Raw genomic sequence first — 5,546 nt, forward strand, 5'->3', positions numbered from 1 at the left:
AGGATGCCGCGTTCTTGCGAGTCCCCGCCCCTGCGGCCTGCTGCGCCGGAGCCCGGAGAAGATGAAAAAGGAAGGAATGGTCTCAAGTGAGATAAACCTACTGCCTTAACGCCTCCGCGAGGGGAGCACCGGGCACGGCTGCGGTCACACCGAGTCTGGAGGCCCCGGAGCCCTTCTTAAATGGCAGCTGGCCTAAGTTTTGTTTAATTTTTAAAAAGCAAATTAGCCATTGAGTCATATTTCGCTGCCTTCTGGAAATAATACCTCAGGGAAAAAATGCAGAGTGCGTGACAATTAAAAGCTAATCAAGTAAAAAGAAAACACCATTATTAAGAGGGGGTGATGATATGGGATTTGTTGTTGTGCTTGAATTATTCTAGTGTGACCACTTCTGTTAAAAGATGATTGCTCAACCTTGCATCTACCTGTCGCAGAAGTAATCAACCACAACCTCTTCCTGAAAGAAAGGTTTTGAAACGAAACTAATTTTGTTTCAACATTAGTTACCACGTCTACATCAAAGAGCAACTTAAAGATTACAAAAAGAAGATAACCAAAGCAGGTGTGCCTCCTAGTCAAAGAACATGCTGTGCACGCGCACACGGCACACACACACACAAATCTGATCGAGCCCCTAGATCTGACTGTTAATTTATAGAAAATAGAAAGGACATTTGGTCGGGTGCGGTGGCTCACGTCTGTAATCCCGGCACTCTGTGAGGCAGAGGCGGGTCCATCACCTGAGGTCGGGAGTTCGAGACCAGCCTAATCAGGATGGTGAAACCCCCCCCCCCGTCTCTACTAAAAATATTTTAAAAATTAGCTGGGCGTAGTGGCAGGCGCCTGTAATCCCAGCTACTCAGGAGGCTGAGGCAGGGGAATCACTCGAACTGGGAGGCAGAGGTTGCAGTGAGCTGAGATGGAGCCACTGCACTCCAGCCTGGGGGACAGACGGAGACTCCCTCTCAAGAAAAAAAAAAAAAAGAAAATAGGACAGAGGAATGTGTTAAACTAGGCCGTGGGGATGAAACTAGCAAGATCCAACTCTGGGAGACTATATGGGACAATGTCTGGGTTCTCTAATAAATGAAACTCAAGGAAAAAAAAGAGAAGAGAAACCTGTAGATTAAAAGGAGTTTAAAAGACATACCAACCAATTGCAACGTGTTGACCTCATTTAGATTCTGATTGAAATAGTTTTAAAACATTGACATGAAATAATTGAACTCAAATATCAATTGGATATGTGATGATATTAAGGAATTATGAATTTCTTAAGTGTGATAATAGTATTATGGTTATAGTGGGTTTTGTTTTTTTTGAGACAGAGTCCTGCTCTGTTGCCCAGGCTGGAGTGCAGTGGTGGCCTCATGTCTCACTTCAGTCTTGACCTGAGCTTAAGCCATCCTCCCACCCCAGTCTCCCGAGGAGCTGGGATCACAGGCGTGCACCACCATGCTTGGCTACTTTTTTGAATTTTTGATAGAGATGGGGCCTCACCTTGTTGCCCAGGCTGGTCTCAAACGCTTGGGCTCAAGTGATCTCAAAGTATTGGGATCACAGGCATGAGCTACTACATCCGACCCCAGGAGCATTATTAATAAATCCCTAAGACCCTCTCAGTACATTCACTTCTGAAAGAGAGGGCCAGCACGGCTGAGACATCTAGCAGAGAAGGCTGTGAGAGCAGAGGGGAGACAGAACAGTGACACCTGGAGTGGAGGCCTGAAGGCTGATCAGAGCCCAGCGAGGGTCATGTCTGCAGGGCATGCTAGCAAATGCGGGGCTGGGTCAGCCTCCAGAGGGTCCCAGTCTCGAAAAAGGAGTAGGAATTGATGATGGATAGATACACAGGTCTGATCATGCAGGAGCTTTTTAGTTGTTAATGAAATGGTGGAGGAAAAAGAAGGTGGGGAGTGTCACCTGGAAAAGGACAGCTTTGTATTTGCCAAGTTTCATCTGGATTGGCAGATGGCACATGAAGCTGATAATTGGACTCAACTCAGGAGGAAGTTTTCAGGTGCTGACAAGTAAATGTATCCCTGCAGTTCAGAACGCAGTTGCTATCACAGGCATGTGTGAACTGGCACACCAGTCCAAAAGCAGGCCAGGTGCGGAGGCTTACGTCTGTAGTCTGAGCACTTTGGGAGGCCGAGGTAGGGGGATCGCTTGAGGGCAGGGGTTCGGGACAAGCCTGGGCAACATGGCAAAAACCCACCTCTATAAAAAATACAAAAATTATGCCGGGTATGGTGGCTCATGCCTGTAATCCCAGCACTTTGGGAGGCCAAGGCGGTCTCCAAGGTCAGGAGATCCAGACCATCCTGGCTAACACGGTGAAACCCCATCTCTACTAAAAATACAAAAAAAAATTAGCCAGGCATGGTGGGGGGGCGCCTGTAGCCCCAGCTACTTGGGGGGCTGAGGAAGGAGAATGGCATGAAACCGGGAGGCGGAGCTTGCAATGAGCCGAGATCACACCACTGCACTCCAGACTGGGCGACAGAGCAAGACTCCGTCTCAAAAAAAAAAAAAAAAATTTAACTGGGCGCGGTGGCCCATGCTTGTGGTCCCACCTATTGCTGAGGCTGAGGTGGGAAGATTGCTTGAGCCCAGGAGGTCGAGGCTTCAATGAGCTGAGAAATGAGCTGAGATTGTGGCACTGCACTCTAGCCTGTGTGACAGAGTGAGGCTTTGTCTCAAAAACATTAAAAAATAAAAGAAAGAAAGAAAAATGCAGAGTTTGAAAAAAAAATGTGAATCTGGATATACCTTTTTTTTTTTTCTGAGATGGAGTTGCGCTCTGTTGCCGACGCTGGAGTGCAGTGTCAAGATCTTGGCTCACTGCAACCTCTGCCTCCTGGGTTCAAGCGATTCTCCTGCCTCACCCTCCCGAGTAGCTGGGATTACAGGTGTGTGCCACCACGTCCAGCTACTTTTTGTATTTTTACTAGAGACGGGGTTTCACCATGTTGGCCAGGCTGGTCTTGAACTCCTGACCTTAAGTGATCTGCCCTTCTTGGCTTCCCAAAGTGCTGGGATTACAGGCATGAGCACCACACCTGGCTTGGACATTCTTTTTTTTAAAAAAAGTTACAATTCATTTAATAGCAACTGGTAATCATGAAATTTTCTTATTTTGTTTAAACCCTCTTTAAACAAAAGTCTGCAAATTAGCACTGATCATTTGCAAAAGTCATTACATATACTGCCATTTTTCTTAAGGTTGACCAAAGATAACCTAGAATTACAGCCGTTACATAATCACACAAAATGATTATATATTAATCAGACCTGGTTTATCACCAGCATTTATAAAAACAGACGTAGGGAAAGAACTAGGTCTAGGGACACGTACATGGTCTTAATATAGCGACTGTTTAGCCTATCCTGTCCTGACTATTACAAAATCAATTTTGACATTCTAAAGTAAACTATTTGAGCTACAGGATTGTCACGGGCATTGATAGCTATTTTAATGATGTCTAGGCATGCTTCTTTAATTTGGACTTTTAAAAGTTCTTAATATATACGTGTAACAAAAAAGTAAGCTAAGAAGTACAGCCGGGCATGGTGGCTCACGCCTGTAATTCCAGCACTTTGGGAGGCCGAGGTGGGTGGATCACAAGGTCAGGAGTTCACCACCAGCCTGGCCAAGATGGTGAAACCCCGTCTCTACTAAAAATACAAAAATTAGCTGGGCATGGTGGTGGGTGCTTGTAATCCCAGCTACTCGGGAAGCTGAGGCAGAAAATAGCTTGAACCCGGGAGGCGGAGGTTGCAGTGAGCTGAGATTGCACCACTGCACACTAGCCTGGGCGACAGAGCGAGACTGTCTCAAAAAAAAAAAAAAGAAGTATAAATAAAATGCTTTGAAGTTTTAAAAAAGGATTCTTCATGGATTATCTAGCTTTCACATCTTTTCCTTAACCTTGTCAAATAATTTGTCTTGAAGCAAACATACTAGTTATTCTGGAAAAACGCTCTCCAGTCGGCTGTTGGAAGCTGTGGTGAATCGCAGCCAGCCATGATCATATTAGGAAATTTAAGATGAGGTAGTTTTCAGATGAGGGCAGCTGTACTTTTGAAATCAATATGGATTTTTCCTTTTCCATTTGCTTGATTTTTGAAAGGGCAGTTTATTTTTGAGGCCATTTCAATAGTGATAACAGTTGAGATTGAATGGTATTGACTACTGTAATTCATAGAAGAGTAATACAGAAAACATTCTTTATTCACTTCAAGCAAATAATCGTAAGAATTTTATGTTATCTATTTCTTTTCTTTTCTTTTCTTTTTATTTTTGAGATGGAGTCTCGCTCTGTCGCCCAGGCTGGAGTACAATGGCCCAATCTTGGCTCACTGCAATCTCCGCCTCCTGAGTTCTGGTGATTCTCCTGCCTCAGCCTCCCGAGTAGCTGGGATTACAGATTCATGTCACCACGCCTGGCTAATTTTTGTACTTTAGTTTCACCATATTGGTCAGGCTGGTCTCGAAACTCCTGACCTCAGGTGATCCACCTGCCTCAGCCTCCCAAAGTGCTGGGATTACAGGCATGAGCCACAGCGCCTGGCCCAAATTCATGAATGTTTTAACTATAAATTTACATGTGCTAATTTTATATTTAAATAATACATTTTAAGTAAGAAAATATTTATTGACAACTAATTACTGACTAGAGTAGTTGTCTGTTATTGGTGTTCAAGAAATAGATGACATAAGGCTGGACGCGGTGGCTGATGCCTGTAATCCCAGCACTTTGGGAGGCTGAGGCAGGTGGATCACCTGAGGTCAAGAGTTTGAGACCAGCCTGGCCAACATGGTGAAACCCCGTCTCTACTAAAACTACAAAATTAGCTGGGCTTGGTGGCACATGCCTGTAATCCCAGCTACTTGGGAGGCTGAGGCAGGAGAATCGCTTGAACCCGGGAGGCAGAGGTTGCAGTGAGCTGAGATTGCACCATTGCACTGGGCAACAAGAGCAAAACTCCGTCTAAAAAAAAAAAAAAATTCGCGAATTTGTTCATAACTAAAGCTGACTTAGTGTGGCAGGGGAAATAATCCCTTGCCTGTTTTGTCTTCTGCCATGCTGGCCTCACTCAGTGTAGCTAGTCCTGGCCAGTTTGGGGGCATGATGTGCTGCCATTTACTCCTGTTATCTTTAGTACCACAGTGACCTCCAGTCTCGGGATCTATACACCAGACCTGTCTTCCCTCGGACCCTGCGCAAGTTTCTCCCAGTCCATAGCCTTCTCTGGGCTTCTGGGTCTCACTCCTGTGGAGGGATGATCTCTCTCAGCTGATTGCCTCGTCCATGAAGGGATGTACAGGATTCTGTGTGTTTGTCCTCAGGCCCATCAGGTTAGACGCTTCCCTTAAAGAGTGCTAATCTATTGCATACACATCATGTTGAAAGCAGGGGCTGGGTGCGGTGGCTCATGCCTATAATCCCAGCACTTTGGGAGGCCGAGGCAGGCAGATCACTTGAGGCTAGGAGCTCGAGACCAGCTTGGCCAACATGGTGAAACCCTGTCCCTACTAAAAA

General features: G+C 45.6%; 1 non-coding gene across 1 annotated transcript; it reads right to left on the reverse strand.

The window, feature by feature from the left end:
• Nucleotides 1-3,297: 3,297 nt before the first annotated feature.
• Nucleotides 3,298-3,423, reverse strand: LOC112438425 (small nucleolar RNA SNORA72). The gene has a single exon (XR_003026847.1). It is a non-coding gene; the product is annotated as a small nucleolar RNA SNORA72 (small nucleolar RNA).
• Nucleotides 3,424-5,546: the final 2,123 nt, after the last annotated feature.

The sequence above is a fragment of the Pan paniscus genome, chromosome 1 (assembly GCF_029289425.2).
Source record: "Pan paniscus chromosome 1, NHGRI_mPanPan1-v2.0_pri, whole genome shotgun sequence".
In the NCBI taxonomy this organism is placed as follows: domain Eukaryota; kingdom Metazoa; phylum Chordata; class Mammalia; order Primates; family Hominidae; genus Pan; species Pan paniscus.